Source organism: Salvelinus sp. IW2-2015, linkage group LG4q.1:29 (genome assembly GCF_002910315.2).
Source record: "Salvelinus sp. IW2-2015 linkage group LG4q.1:29, ASM291031v2, whole genome shotgun sequence".
In the NCBI taxonomy this organism is placed as follows: Eukaryota; Metazoa; Chordata; class Actinopteri; order Salmoniformes; family Salmonidae; genus Salvelinus; species Salvelinus sp. IW2-2015.
Genome location: NC_036842.1, coordinates 33,712,234 through 33,728,946, shown reverse-complemented (window position 1 = coordinate 33,728,946; position 16,713 = coordinate 33,712,234). Strand labels below are relative to the sequence as shown.

Sequence of the window (16,713 nt, the reverse complement as noted above, 5' to 3'; positions counted from 1 at the left end):
CCACGAAAAGACAAGTTCCACCTGTCTTTTCACCACTGCACAACCCCCATATGCCACACCATCGGCGTCCCCACAGTTACAGCACTTTAACCACCAAGGTAAAGTTGGTTTTATATTCACACATTTGGACAGTCAATGGACAGTCAATGGACAGTCAACAGAAAAAGCCAGTTTATTTTTTTTTTGATTTCATATAAATACATAAAATCTATAAAATGCCATTTAAAGGGGTATAAATCAAGAACTAATTCACTGTTTGTCACAGAAACATCAAACTGGGTATGATTTATTTTATAAATGTTTAGCATTCTTTAAAAAAAATCCAGTTTTGATTTGATAGATATATAGTCATATAGGCATATAGTCTATCAAATTTGAATTTCTGTCAAATCAAAACTGGAATTTCTACTCAAAGCAAAGTTTACAAAAGGAAAAAATAAACTCAAATTGTACTTTTTGTAATGACCTCCCAGAAACGGTGTTGCATCTTTTTTGGCATTGTATTCATGTAAGGAAACTGTGGCAAGACATTAGTAGATTTATAATTGAACACATTTATGAAGATTTTAGAGATGTACTGCTTGGATTCTTTACCTACGATAGAAATAAGCTGAAACAATTTTATGTAATTAATTTCATTATTCTTTTGGCCAAATTTCATATTCACAAATGTACATTTACAAACAAAACACCACATTTTCTTACGTTACAAAAAGAAATGGAACTATATTTTAAGACAATTAAATACTCTACTAACAAAAAAGCTGTTAAGAATTATAAGTGTATGTATGTCCGTTAACTTAAGGTCCTTGTGTAATGTGATATTGTACCCCCTAGCCCAATTGTCCCTTGTATATTATGTATATATCCTTTTGTTCCCACATGTACTTCCTTTATTGATTTGTTGTTAATTAAAAATTAATTAAAAAAAGACTAAAAATATAAAAATTAAATTAAAAGGTGTGTCTTTTAAGAGAGAGTTTTTCCGACCGATTGTCGACAGAGCGGACTGTTGTGAATTGTATTGGAAGGTCGGAAGGCCCAGCTGCGTTGTTTTATGCACGTTATTGGTGACATGAGCAGAATTCCGGAAGGGGAAAATGGAGTCCCTAGAGAAAGCAAGTGAAAGATTGGTGTCAGGGATGGAGCGGCAGTATTATGATAATGAGACGTACTTGGAAAACGGAGAAGGAATGGAGAGAAAAAAAGAGGAGAGGAGGTCTAAGAGGGTGAACTTGAGTCGGATAAAAATTTTGGAAAAAATTGAGATGATTTGTCAAAGAAGAATGGTAGAAAGTGTAAGCAGCGGGAGCTGAAGACAGGAGGAGAAATGGAAGTGAATGAGGGCGAAGTATCGGAGGTGGTAAGTGCGGTAAAGTTATCGGAGACCGAGTTATGTACCGAGGATCAGGATGAAGAAGAGTCTGACAGTAGGAGTGAAGTTTATGGAAAAAGTGGACTCTTGCCTTTTGGCTGATCCATTTGTGGTTTCAGGGTGGGTGAAAAAAGAGTTGGGTCATGTGGAATCGGTGAGGGTAACTAGAAGTGGTCTAGTGATAATTGTTTGTGTTTATTTTGGGCAGAGGAAGAATGCGCTCGAAGTAAAACGAATGGGGGCAAGAAAAGTGAATTGTTTCGTTCTCAAGAAAAGGGCACCAATGAAAGGAGTGATAACTGGGGTAGCAGTAGATATAAACATTGACCAGCTGAGGGCAAAGATTCCCGGTGTATGTGATGCTCGTTGTTTGACGCGACGCAGACAGGGTGGCAAGAGTGGGGAAACAGAAGAGTCATTTTCTGTTCTTTTGAGTTTTGAAGTTGAGTCTTTGCCTGATAAAGTGAAGTTATCCTGTACGAGCGTATGTGCCAAATACATCAAGATGTTACAGGTGTCAGGCTTATGGGCATGTGGCAGAAGTGTGCAGGAGGGAGGGTTCAAGGTATGAGAAATGTGCAGAAGGGCATGAGACAAAGGAATGTGTAGTATTTGGGAAAGTAGTGGAATGTGTTAATTGTAGGGATGCCGATGGGGCTGGGGATCAGAAATGTCCTCTAGGTGGTGAAATGTCTGGAAGCAGATGGGATCCTTAGCTTAAAATATATAACTACTACCAAGTTCAATGCCAGATACTTTTCTCCCAGAAGGTCTAACTGGCACTTGGAGATACCAAGCCACTTTTTTAAGACTGTTTAGCTTCCGTCCCTCTCCTCGCCCTTACCTGGGCTCGAACCAGGGACCCTCTGCACAACAGCCACCCTCAAAGCATCGTTACCCATCGCTCCACAAAAGCCACGGCCCTTGCAGAGTAAGCGGAACAACTACTTCAAGGCCTCAGAGCGAGTGACGTCACCGATTGAAACGCTATTAGCGCGCACCACTGCTAACCAGCTACCCATTTCACATTGGTTACACTACCACAACAACTAACGTAAACTCGCGTAAACTTGTACATCGCCTTGGTCCGTACAATTGCCCTTATTTTAGCGCCCCAAAAACGTAATACTTCCAGATCAACTGTAATGTCAATAGCATTGTAAAGCACAATTTCTCCCCTTTCCAACAGAATCAATTACATGACCTAAACACTGCCCGTTTCTGCATAATTCAAGCAGGCAATGAGCCCCGTTGGGGCTTTTTAAAAATGGCGGGTGGGGAAGCGAAACTAATGCGTGATAGTGAGAAGGAGAGATGTCGTGTGGGAAAATTGCTTTTTTTCACTCGATCTGTCCAACTTATCACCTTATCGCCTCTAAAATATAAAACACTATAAAGAGTTTATATAATGTGTGATTACATACCTATTTGAAGGTTTGTGTCGAATTTTAGTCGGGTTTTTAGGGCGGTGCTAAAGTGATCTTAGAAGTAAACAGCGGCTTTGAGAATGATGATCGCATGCAATGATGACGCAAAAAATGACTAGGTATCCCACCTTACCTCTGTCACTGTCCATTTCTTGTTTTTAAACAATGAGAGAAGTGCTACACCTGGTGGAGATTGTAAGACAGAAATAGTTGCTTTATGCGTGCTGTACGTTACGACATGACACGCCACGATGTAACGGAGGGTCCGTTTTTTCAACTTTTCTCCAATACTATAGAGCCATTACCATGTTGATCAACGCTTGAATAGAAACCTAGTTCACACCGCCGATTTTGAAGTTGTTATGAATTTTATGAATAATGACTAAATTATGTATACATTTAACGTAGAACTATAACTAACAGAATTCTACCCTGTCACTGTATGATTGTATGAMATTTATTAGAATCATAAATCTAAATCTGATGKGTGTAGTTTTAGTCAGAACTAGWACAAKGACTTTTTGTTCCTWTTTAGTATGTAAGCAGGGTGCAAGTGTGAGACAATGTATGAGATAAGAGGAGCTATCGACAGACAAGCTGTACTACTGTGTTCCTTTCAGGACATTCTGTCCCCACCCAGGGAGGGGAGAGACCTTGGGCTTGTAGTATATTGTATAACAGGTGGCAGGCAATATATGAGAAGGAGAAGACTTGTGAACTATATTGTCATTGTTTCTGAGAGGAGGGACATTTATGACGAAATGTGAGGTATATAGACCAATGTACAGGAAATGATAAGCAGAGCTCTCGTAAATAAACCTGCTGACTAAGTAGACTGGCCTCTGTCTGTTTCATTTTAATAAGAACCTTACAAATTCTTAGTAACAGAGTATTTTAATTGAATTGGTTAATGAACATGAGAACAAAATTCTCCTAACAGAAGTCAACACTACAGTCGCTACAGTCCCATTAGTTTTCTTTGTAGCCTTGTTTGAATGTTGCGGTTGCGCACATTTGTACGGAATGGGGTGAGTTTACGTTACATTGTCTACGCTAAATGTGTTTAAATTGTAAAAGAATGACACGTTTCAAGTTAATGTCACATGCACAGTAAAATGCCTTTAAAGCGAACTCAAAACTCAACAATGCAATAATCAAATGTATTACTAGAAAAAAGCACACAAGAAATATGAAATACACAATAAAGTAAACAAACATACTATATACAGGAAATATAAAAAAACTTAAAAATTCAATACCATATTTACATGTGCAGGGATACTGGGGTGATGGGGGTAGATATGTATAGGGGTCAGGTGACTAGGCAACTGGATATAAGATAAACAGAGTAGCAGCACCTTGTGGGTGTGTAGAGTTTGTATAAATGTATGTGCATAATATGTGTGAGTGAGAAAATGGAGTGAGTGTTTGTTTTGGAGTGACAGTGTGTAGGGCCCTGTGAGTGTGCATAGACAGTGCAAAATACTGAAATAAAAGGTCAATAAAGATGCAAGGTACACTTGGTCTGTGTAGCAATTTGTTAGCTATTTATCAGTCGTATTGCTTGGGGATAGAAGCTGTTCAAGCTCTTGCCGTGCTGCAGCAGAGAAAATCTATGGCTTGGGTGGTTGGGGTCTTTGACCTGATATGGAGGTTCAGGATGGCAGAGAGCTTGGCCTCAGTGATGTACTGGGCTGCCCGCACAACCCTCTGTAGCGCCATGCGATCGAGGGCGATGCTATTGCTATACCAAGCAGTGATGCAGCCAGTCCATATGCTCTCAAAGGTACAGTTGTAGAACCCTTTCAGGATTTGAGAGCCCATGTCAAACTTTTTCTGCTACTCTGTTTATTATACATACATAGTCACTTTACCTCTACCTACATGTACATATTACCTCGACTAACCCGTACCTCCTGTATATAGCCTCGCTACTGTTATTTTATTGTTGCACCTTAATTATTTTCTTCAGTTTATTTCAGTAAATACTTTAACACTTATTTTTCTTAACTGCATTGTAAGCATTTCACTGTAAGGTCTATCTATACCTGTTGTATTCGACGCATGTGAATTATATATATTTTTGATTTAGTGACGCCAAGTTAAAATCTCCGGAACCAGAAAGGCAGCCTCTCCCTGACTCCACTATCCTGTCTGCCCGGTGAATGAAGAATCAATCGAGTTGGATAGCCGTGGGGGGTATCTTGTCTGAGAACCACGTTTTTGAAAAGCAAGGAACATTGCAATAGTTGGGCCATAAGAAATACTTTTTATTCAATGGGGCTAGGCAAAGCAAAGATGACAAAATACTTGTCTTTTCACTTAAACAACAATATAGCTTAAAGTACAGTATGTTTACAATATCAACAAGTCTTTTAAACGTTCCAAATTACATTATATTCATACAGTTTAAGGGGGCACTTTTGTCATGACAAGGTGCTCTACTCAATTGACACAACCGAATCATTCAAATTGTCCAAAGCACAGCATATGACAACCATGTCATATAACTGAGGGATGTCTTCTTTCATGTCTGGAAAAAGATGAAGAAGTAGTAGATACTGATGCTGCTGCAGCATTACTCATCTTCACAGGGGGAATCCAGTCAACATGGGTGTCTTGATATTGGTCAGCTGGTGAACCTACAGTACATAAACAAATGAGAAGCACACCTGACGTTAGAATATCAGATCTTCAGGTCACCTATACCATCGGGGCTCTTAAGTGTTTGGTTGTGTTTAATTCATTCAGGTGTTTTAGTGTCATATAAAGATTCAATATATTGTTGGGCTGGAGCAACCATTACCATTGGTTGCTCCAGCCTATTCCATTGAGGCCTTTGTCCTATGCGGTAATGTCCATACATTTTCCCTCAACTTATGAATAAAGTTGTAAAATTATCATTGGGTTATCATATGAATGTTTTTTTGAACAATAATTTCCTTCAGACTATATGGACATCATATTGTACAATTTGTGTCTACCCTTTTCATGGTCATGGCAAGAAGGGAACCAGCTTTTGTAAAATGATACTGAGAATTTACGCAGCAGGTTAGAAGAATTAGGTTAAGGTTGTGAAAAAAGTTAAGGTTAGCTAAAAAGCTAAATTAAACTTTTTACGTCAATTTGCGAAAAGCTGGATCCCTTTTAGCCAAGACCCCTTTTCGGCCTAGATTACACCGAGGTAAAGACAGTTTCAAGTTGGATATTCAAAGGATATTCGCGCTTTCAAACCTCAATAGCTTTCAAACCACTTGAGCCACAGACTCCAAATAAGTGTCATGATGCTGGAAAAATTGTGCACAACATTGCACAGGTCTTATTTTCACGATTCGGACATTCATTTGCTTTCCAAAGCTAATAAACATGTGGAAATGTGAACAGTATTTTGTATTCCAAATTGAATTAGTTAGGGAGTGTAAACAAAGTACAAAGTTTTTTTACATTCAAATTTCAATAGCTCCTTGGTCATGTGACCTGGTGACTTCAAACAAGGTTCAGAATGTTCACTCCGTGGGCCTACACATTGCACACCCTTTAGTTTGTCTGTTTTCATCTCATATGGTTTTACATGAATTTTTCAAAATGTAGAATTTCAATAGCTCCTTGGTCATGTGACCTAATGACCACCCTTCTATATTGCACACTCTTGTTTGTGTACTGTAAAATCACACGGTATAACGTACATTTTTCATAGTTTCAAATTTTCAATAGCTCCTTGGTCATGTCAATTACACACCTAAGAAGCGTGCAGTGGATATACACCCATAATGCGTAACCTCTAGTCATGTATCTTCTATATTGTTGTACATTAATATTAGTTTGACAATTAGGGGGTTCAGTCCAGTGTTGTGTTTACCCTTGTCTTTAATATTTATCTACAATAATTGGTAGTTCTAAGTATCTATTTTCCCTGTTTTTAATTTTTCCACAGTATTTAACAGCGGTACACAATAGGAGCGAGACAGATAATATCTCCTTTCGTTGTTAATATCAACCATAAAGGAAAAGGGCAAAGTACGAGAGTCATGCTATTAATTGTCCAAAGCAGGGATGGAGAGTGAGCTGGTGAGGTAGGCTGCAGTGGGTTTGCTGGTCAATACATATACTGAACATGTAACCACAGTAATGGTGGCCAGTAAATCAATTAATTAAAATGTAATATTGACAAATTAAACAAAATTGTAGACCTTTAATCTTTTCCAACATGTCAACAGACACCTAACTTCAATTAAGTATGAAACATTTCACAGTGTTAACTTTCTCTTTATCCCTGGTTGATGTACATTCAGAGCCTCTTCAGTGTGGATGGGGTATAGCATACATTTTCAACAACAAAGACWGCACTTCCAGTTTGTGTTCTTTACTCTGTTGAACTCTTTTGTCTTCATTCCTAGGCACAGCACATGGAACCACCGTTGGCATGCCAAACATTCAATCAAAACAAAACGTAACACGTTATAAATAATATAAAATATCAATGCAGTATGACGAATGATGAATTAGCCATCCATTGTGTTATATCATAAATTGTCTAACATGCCGTCACTGTTGTCAAAAGATATAAACATGTTAAATAAAGTTACTAACCCAGTCAGTCTTTGGGCCACATCCAGGTTCTTTATCAGTGGCACACATGAAGCAGTTGTTGGCTTTGTTGAACTCTGAAATCATAAGCATGAACTGAACATATGGCTGTCCCACACAACTACATAAAAATAAAGAATTTACATTTACTTTGAATTAAATGTCATTACATACCAGACATTTTTAGTATATCCTCACCCATTTCATTTCGCAGTTGCTCCATGTGTTTTTGAAGGTTCCATATTAATTTGGGAAGGGATGTTGGGGAAGTTCTGTGCAACTTCCTTGGCCATCTACACCAAAAAAATAAAATAGAGTTTTTGACCTAATTGTCACATAACAGCTAACCATTCATTATTGAAAATATAATTATCAAACCTGCATTACAAAGACCCCACAGCTAAAAGGTGTCCAGCTGCATGGTGTGAGTTATTTCCCCTCCTTTCCACTTTATGTCCGCCCAGTCGTCTTTTCCATGGCAGGATCTTCTCATTTTGAAGTATTCTCTTTATGTAAAAATAATGGAATTATGATTAGTTATAGGCAAATGGATACACAAGCCAACTTTGTATGCTGTTCTCACTATAATCTAGTAGTAATTTATTAGTAGAGGTAATTTCCTTTATTCCCCATTCTTCACACAGCCTAAATTATAGGCACTGAACCATTTACAGGACAATAATAAAAGTAGCATATAGGATCCAACCCTATCACAGAGTGAATAAATGTAGAGCGTTTGTAGACTAAGAAAAAAATATTAAGTGACAGTTTCATCAGTACGTGCTTAAAGAAAGTCATATCACAAAGATCACAGATGACAGTGCCCACCATATCTATGACAATAGAGAATGAATTGTAAGCACCAAAGTGTGTTTGTCAAAATAATATCTGAAAATATCAGTTGTTGAACATAATACTTCTATTTGCAATAGCAATTTATGATATATGCAGTTGAGGAATATTCCATGTACCAACACTACATGTAGGACGGACATAAGACATTCCCACATACAGTATTTTAAAAATGTTTTATTTCACCTTTATTCAACCAGGTAGGCCAGTTGAGAACAAGTTCTCATTTACAACTGTGACCTGGCCAAGATAAAGCAAAGCAGTGTGACACAAGCAACAACAGAGTTACACACGTGGAATAAACAAACATACAGTCAATAACACAATACAAACGTATATATACAGTGTGTGCAAATGAAGTAAGATTAGGGAGGTAAAGGCAATAAATAGGCCGTTGTGGTGAAATAATTACAATTTCGCAAATAAACACTGGAGTGAGATGTGCAGAAGATGAATGTGCAAATAGTGATACTGCGGTGCAAAGGAGAAAAAAACGAAACAAATATAAATAAAATAAATAACAATATGGGGATGAGGTAGTTGGATGGCCTATTTACAGATGGGCTACGTACAGGTGCAATGATCTGTAAGCTGCTCTGATAGCTGATGCTTAAAGATAGTGAGGGAGATATCAGTCTCCAGCTTCAGTAATTTTTGCAATTGGTTCCAGTCATTGGCAGCAGAGAACTGGAAGGAAAGGCGGCCAAAGGAGGAATTGGCTTTGGGGGTGACCAGTGAAATATACCTGCTGGAGCGTGTGCTACGGGTGGGTGCTGATATGGTGACCAGTGAGCGGAGATAAGGCGGTGCTTTACCTAGCAGAGACTTATAGATGACCTGGAGCCAGTGTGTTTGGCGACGAATATGAAGTGAGGGCCAGGCAACTGAGTAGAGTGTTGGAGGCCATTTTGTAAATGACATCACCAAAGTCAAGGATCGGTAGGATAGTCAGTTTTACGAGGGTATGTTTGGCAGCATGAGTGAAGGATGCTTTTTTTGCGAAATAGGAAGCCGATTCTAGATTTAGTTTTGGATTGGAGATGCTTAATATGAGTCTGGAAGGAGAGTTTACAGTCTAACCAGACACCTAGGTATTTGTAGTTGTCCACATATTCTAAGTCAGAACCATCCAGAGTAGTGATGCTAGGCGGGTGTGCAGATGCGAGCAGTGATCAGTTGAAGAGCATGCATTTAGTTTTACTTGCATTTAAGAGCAGTTGGAGGCCACGGAAGGAGAGTTGTATGGCATTGAAGCTCGTCTAAAGGTTAGTTAACATAGTGTGCAAAGAAGGGCCAGAAGTATACAGAATGGTGTCGTCTGCATAGGGGTGGATCAGAGAATCAACAGCCACAAGAGCGACATTATTGATGTATACAGAGAAAAGAGTCGGCCCGAGAATTGAACCCTGTAGCACCCCCATAGAGACTGGCAGAGGTCCGGACAACAGGCCCTCCCATTTGACACACTGAACTCTATCTGATAAGTAGTTGGTGAACCAGGCGAGGCAGTCATTTGAGAAACCAAGGCTGTTGAGTCTGCCGATAAGAATGCGGTGATTGACAGAGTCGAAAGCCTTGGCCAGGTCGATGGATACCACTGCACAGTATTGTCTTTTGTCGATGGCGATTATGATATCGTTTAGGACCTTGAGCGTGGCTGAGGTGCACCCATGACCAGCTCGGAAACCAGATTGCATAGCGGAGAAGGTACGGTAGGATTTGAAATGGTCGATGATCTGTTTGTTAACTTGGCTTTCGAAGACCTTAGAAAGGCAGGGTAGGATAGATATAGGTCTGAAACAGTTTGGGTCTAGAGTGTCTCCCCCTTTGAAGAGGGGGATGACCGCGGCAGCTTTCCAATCTCTGGGGATCTCAGACGATAAGAAAGAGAGGTTGAACAGGCTAGTAATAGGGCTTGCAACAATTGCGGCAGATAATTTTAGAAAGAGAGGGTCCAGATTGTCTAGCCCAGCTGATTTGTAGGGGTCCAGATTTTGCAGCTCTTTCAGAACATCAGCTATCTGGATTTGGGTGAAGGAAAAATGGGGGAGGCTTGGGCAAGTTGCTGTGGGGGGTGCAGAGCTGTTGACCGGGTAGGGGTAGCCAGGTGGAAAGCAAGGCCAGCTGTAGAAAAATGCTTATTGAAATTCTCGATAATCGTAGATTTATCGGTGGTGACAGTGTTTCCTAGCCTCTGTGCAGTGGGCAGCTGGGAGGAGGTGCTCTTATTCTCCATGGACTTTACAGTGTCCCAGAACTTTTTGGAGTTTGTGCTACAGGATGCAAATGTCTGTTTGAAAAAGCTAGCCTTTTCTTTCCTAACTGCCTGTGTATATTGGTTCCTAACTTCCCCGAAAAGTTGCATGTCGCGGGGGCTATTCGATGCTAATGCAGAACGCCACAGGATGTTTTTGTGCTGGTCAAGGGCAGTCGGGTCTAGAGTGAACCAAGGGCTATATCTGTTCCTGGTTCTAATTTTTTTAAATGGGGCATGCTTATTTAAGATGGTGAGGAAAGCACTTTTATAGAATAACCAGGCCTCCTCTACTGATGGAATGAGATCAATATCTTTCCAGGATACCCGGGCCAGGTCGATTAGAAAGGCCTGCTCACTGAAGTGTTTTAGGGAGCGTTTGACTGTGATGAGGGGTGGTCGTTTGACCGCGGACCCATTACTGACGCAGGCAATGAGGCAGTGATCGCCGAGATCCTGGTTGAAGACAGCAGAGGTGTATTTAGAGGACAGGTTGGTCAGGATGATATCTATGAGGGTGCCCGAGTTTACAGATTTAGGGTTGTACCTGGTAGGTTCCATGATAATTTGGGCGAGATTGAGAGCATCAAGCTTAGATTGTAGGATGGCCGTGGTGTTAAGCATGTCCCAGTTTAGGTCACCTAACAKTACAAACTCTGAAGATAAATGGGGGGCAATTAATTCACATATGGTGTCCAGGGCGCAGCTGGGGACTGAGGGGGGTCTGTAATAAGCGGCAACAGTGAGAGACTTATTTTTGGAAAGGTGGATTTTTAAAAGTAGAAGCTCAAACTGTTTGGGCACAGACCTGGATAGCATGACAGAACTCTGCAGGCTGTCTCTGTAGTAGATTGCAACTCCACCCCCTTTGGCAGTTCTGTCTTGGCGGAAAATGTATACACATACATAAAGTCATTTTTCAGCTATGATTTTAACACTCAGAATCCAGAATGGATATGACAATGTGGCCAGCACAGGACGTAATACACCCTTACAACAATCTACTTTTGTTCTTCTTGACTTCTTATCTGGTAAACTGCTACTATGTGTCAAGAAAAGAGCCCCAATTAGGGGTTAGTGTACTCCAGTAAAAAAGGGCTGGTTTAGATTAAAAACTATTTCCCTGTGTTCCCGTTCATAGAGGCATGAGAGACTAGTCAGTGGTAGAATTGAGTTGGCACTTTATTGGCCCAAACATCCATAGACCTACAAGGTTGAGGTTACTCATGGACAGCAATTAGTAATAAAAAAATGTTTGCATTGATGCATTGTGTCTTCTAACTGTCCAAGAATAGGATCCAAAGTGTTAGGAAATATTTGTTCCCATAAATACAAAGGAGGAAGTCTCTCCTCATACCTCTGGCACTTTAGTCAGACTGCCAGACTGTGCACCACAGAGCCATTCAGGAGAGAATACATACAGGTCAACGGTGCCAATTGAAGGTCAAGGGGTGTGTTTGCCTTTTGGATTACTCTCTCTTTACAGAGAACCCCTGTGGTTCATGTCTGAAAGTGACAGAGCCAGCAGCCAAGAGAGTTTTTCACACTATGTCATAAAAAAGTATTACACTTAGATCCAGTACAATGGAATAACTAAGATCTGAATTTGATTGCAGCGTGTTTCCGATTCCTCCTTCTCTTTCTGTCCAGCAGGGTCAACCAAAAACACTTGGCCTGATGGTTCATGCAGATACTGGGGAAGCAATATAGAAATGTATTGATCCCTTAAACTTCTTTGGGCTGCAAGCCCGACGTCGGTACACTTATGACAACAGCCAGCTCAAGTGCAGGGCGCGAAATTCAAAATATATTTTTAAGAAATATTTAACTTTCACACATTAACAAGTCCAATACAGCATTTGAAAGATAAACATCTTGTGAATCCAGCCAACATGTCCAATTTTTAAAATGTTTTACAGCGATAACACCACGTATATTTATGTTAGCTCACCACCAAATACAAAAAAGGACAGACATTTTTCACAGCACACGTAGCATGCACAAAACCAACATAACTAACCAAGATCCAACCAAACTAACCAAGAAACAACTTCATCAGATGACAGTCCTATAACATGTTACACAATAAATCTATGTTTTGTTCGAAACATGTGCATATTTGAGGTATAAATCAGTTTTACATTGCAGCTACCATCACAGCTACCGTCAGAAATAGCACCGAAGCAGCCAGAGTAATTACAGACACCAACGTCAAATACCTAAATACTCATCATAAAACATTTCTGAAAAATACATGGTGTACAGCAAATGAAAGACAGGCATCTTGTGATTCCGAGCCAGAGATTTCGATTTATTAGTGTTTTACAGCGAAAACACAATATAGCATTATATTAGCTTACCACAATAGCCAGAAACACAAGCCATTTCCCAGCAGCAAAAGTTAGCGATCGTAACAAACCAGCAAAAGATATATAATTTTGACTAACCTTGATAAGCTTCATCAGATGACAGTCCTATAACATCAGGTTATACATACACTTATGTTTTGTTCGAAAATGTGCATATTCAGAGCTGAAATCAGTGGTTATACATTGTGCTAACGTAGCATCTTTTTCCCACAACGTCCGGTATTTTTCTGCCACTCACATATTCTGACCAAATAACTATACATAAACGTTACTAAAAAATACATGTTGTATAGGAAATGATAGATACACTAGTTCTTAAGCAATCGCAGTGTTAGAATTCTAAAAATAACTTCTTACGACATAAGGCTTACGTTATGCGAGACGTGCCCAAAACCTGGCGCCAAAACTAATGTTTTTCGCCTTTGCACAATCATTCTCGCTAATTTACCGCGCCCCAACAATGCTAGTCTTTTTTAGTGATATTCCCTGTGACGTAAAAGAAATAACAAACAAATAACAAAAGCAAAAGAAAAACAAAAAACGTAAAGTTCGACAGATATATAAAATAGCATCATAAAATGGGTCCTACTTTTGATGAGCTTCCATCAGAATGTTGTACATGGGGTCCTTTGTCCAGAACAATCGTTGTTTGGTTTTAGAACGTCCTTTTTCCCTCTTGAATTAGCAAGCACACTAGCCAAGTGGCGCGAAGCTCTCCTTCCTGAACAAAGGCACACAACGCAACACACCTAACGTCCCGAAAAAAATTCAATAATCTAATAAAACTATATTGAAAAAACATACTTTACGATGATATCCTCACATTTATCAAATAAAATCAAAGCCGGAGATAGTAGCCATCTATAACGACAGCTTTCCAGAAGGCAATACCAGGTCCCTTCTCGCACGTTCCAGAAAACAGGAAATGGGTGACACGTCATGCCAAGAGGATTTATTCCACCTCAGACCAAGATAAACACTCCATTTCTTCTCTCACTGCCTCTTGACATCTAGTGGAAGGTGTATGACGTGCATGTATACCAATACGTATCATGCCCATTTATAGGCAGGCCCTAGAACAGAGCATCGTTTTCAGACTTTCCACTTCCTGGTCAGGAAGTTTGCTGCCAAATGAGTTCTGTTTTACTCACAGATATAATTCAAACGGTTTTAGAAACTAGAGTGTTTTCTATCCAATAGTAATAATAATATGCATATTGTACGAGCAAGAATTGAGTACGAGGCCGTTTGAAATGGGCACCTTTTATCAGAGCTACTCAATACTGCCCCTGCAGCCCAAACAGGTTAAATGATTTTACTATTAAATGACCCATATCACAACCCTCATACCTCTTCACAAAAATGTACCTAAATCAATTTTGGGAAAAGGATTTTACTCACAAAAGACATAGGAATTTATTTCCCCAGTTAGAAATAGTAGGCCATGCATCAAATAACTATTTTCATCAGAAAAACAAACCCTCAAATGCACTATAGCATTTTGTAAATTGTCTGCAGGTGGCTTGTTTTGAATGCACTCAAATATCAAGTCATTATCAGGTTATGTAAACTGCGTTCTAATACTCAACATAGAAGGATTGTCTTAATGTACAGTATATGAAAGTGATGCTATGAAAAGGATTCTTTCACATTATCAAGTTCACTGTGACTGACAAATCACTGCCTATTACTGTGATTAAAAAGAGCATATGAAACAGTGTTTTTCATGAGGCCTACTTGTGCACCTTCCTTTAAGCACCTCTGTTTGAACACCTCTCCTGTCCTTGATCCATTCCACATACAGCCATTTGCGGATCTTTTTAGTGTCCATGTGAAAGATAGTTATTGCGAGGATGGTACATTTAAAAAAAAAAAATCTTTTTAACACCCATGTAAAATGAAGGCGTGCAAAGCTTACAGATTTAAGTCTAATAGCATGAGATGAAAGTACACAAACAAGAGTGTGCAATATAGAAGGGTAGTCAGGGGACATTAGGTCACATGACCTTGGAGCTATTGAAATTTTACATTTTGAAAAATGCATGTAAAACCATGTGAGATGAAAATGGACAAACTAAAGGGTGTGCAATGTGTAGGCCTTCTGAGTGGACATTCTGAACCTGGTTTGAAGTCACTAGGTCACATGACCAAGGAGCTATTGAAATTCTACATTTAGAAAAATTAATGTAAAATCATGTGAGATGAAAATGGACAAACTAAAGGGTGTGCAATGTGTGTCTATGCCATCGGGTTAGCTACAACCAGTTTTGAAAGTGTTTGGAGTAATGGTTAAAGAGTTATTTTGTCACTATGTTGACGGTCCGTAAATGCTGTTGGTGGACGTAAGGAAAACTACTGGCGAATATCCAACTTGAAACTATCTTTACCTCGGTCTAGATTACATGGTTGCTTTCAAGACAAGGTCGTTCTAATTGATCTGTTGTCAGTAGAGTAGGCCTAGAATACCATCGTATTAAAAAAATATTATGTTAATGTCTCCAGTGATATAAAGTGTAGTAGAATTGCATTTAATGTTATCAAAGGCCACATTTTTCCTGTGCAAAGGAAAAAAACGTCTCTGATATAGCCTATAAACTATGCCACTACGCACTTATTAACAGCCTAAATTATCACTATCCAATCTACTCATCACATTAGGAATAGTAGGTTCACATTAGCCCGCAAATGCGATGATAGAGGCATGTAATATGTTGTTATAAGCGGCATTTCTATGGTGAAAAACTGGTGAAAAACCGGCATTTCTATGGTGAAACTCATGCGACACATGCTAACAGCTAGACTACAAGTTATCGAGCCAACTAATTTTGCTTCGTGTTGTTAACGCCTGGTTAGCATAACAGCGAAACTAAACTCAAAATCGATAAGACTTGACCTACCAATGATGAAATGATCGTAGCAAACCCTGTATTGACAGCTGTCTGGGTTGAGGTCTTGACGGGCAAAAAGGTTTCCTTGCTTTTCTGAGTTCTTGAGTCTTATCTCATTGGTGTTTCATGATTGCGGGTAATCTGTAAACATATTTTCCCCCTTTGTGTTTCCGGCCTCGTTTGAGCAGCCATATACTCCAAAGAAAATGACCGTGGTGATGAATCAACTAGTTCTAGTCACTTTTATCATTCCGTTTGGGGTAGCCCCTCGGCTGTCAAAATAATTCATGCGGTGGTCTTCCAACATGGCCGCCAGGAGGCGTTCTACGTCAACTGAAAACTCTCCAGGGTTGCCAGGTCCAACAAAAATTTCTAGCCCGATGACATCTGAATACTCACAAGGCCTTTTTGCAGTAAGAGGGGAGTTGCCACATTTATCCAATAAACCCCTTTTCCATAACGTTTTCGAGCTAAATAAGAACGAATATCGTCATAATTTTTAACAACGTAGGCTAAGAAGCAAAATTAGGTTTTTCCATCAAAATAATAATTATTGCGAGTTTAAGGATATGTTCCAAGAGAAAAGACAAACCGCCCTTATTAAACTCTACAGATAATTTTCCATCAATGGATGTCAGTCTAACTTGTTTTGAATGCTATGATTAGGCAACAAGGCCCGAGGTGTGGTATATGGCCAATATACCATGGCTAAGGGCTGTTCTTAGGACATGAGACATATACCACAGGCCATATATGTCACGTTCGTCGTATGAATCGGACCAAGGCGCAGCATGTGTACATTCTTTAATATATTAAGAATGAACACTGAACAAACTAACCAACCAACCAACCAACCAAAATAACAAAACGACACATGAAGCTATACAAATGAGTGCTGACAGGCAACTACACATAGACAAGAACCCACAAACACAAAAGGAAAAATGGCTACCTAGATATG

At 39.5% G+C, this 16,713-nt stretch overlaps 1 long non-coding RNA gene across 2 annotated transcripts; it reads right to left on the bottom strand.

Moving 5' to 3' along the window:
* Positions 1-3,638: 3,638 nt before the first annotated feature.
* LOC111961875 (uncharacterized) lies at positions 3,639-16,233 on the bottom strand. Of its 2 annotated transcripts, none has more exons than XR_002877047.2 (5): positions 15,762-16,232; positions 7,768-7,895; positions 7,588-7,682; positions 7,393-7,466; positions 3,639-5,444 (listed from the first exon to the last, which is right to left on the bottom strand). It is a non-coding gene; the product is annotated as an uncharacterized lncRNA (long non-coding RNA). The 2 variants fall into 2 exon arrangements; XR_011479629.1 differs by lacking the exon at positions 3,639-5,444 and adding an exon at positions 6,810-7,195 and having other exon boundaries at positions 15,762-16,233.
* Positions 16,234-16,713: the final 480 nt, after the last annotated feature.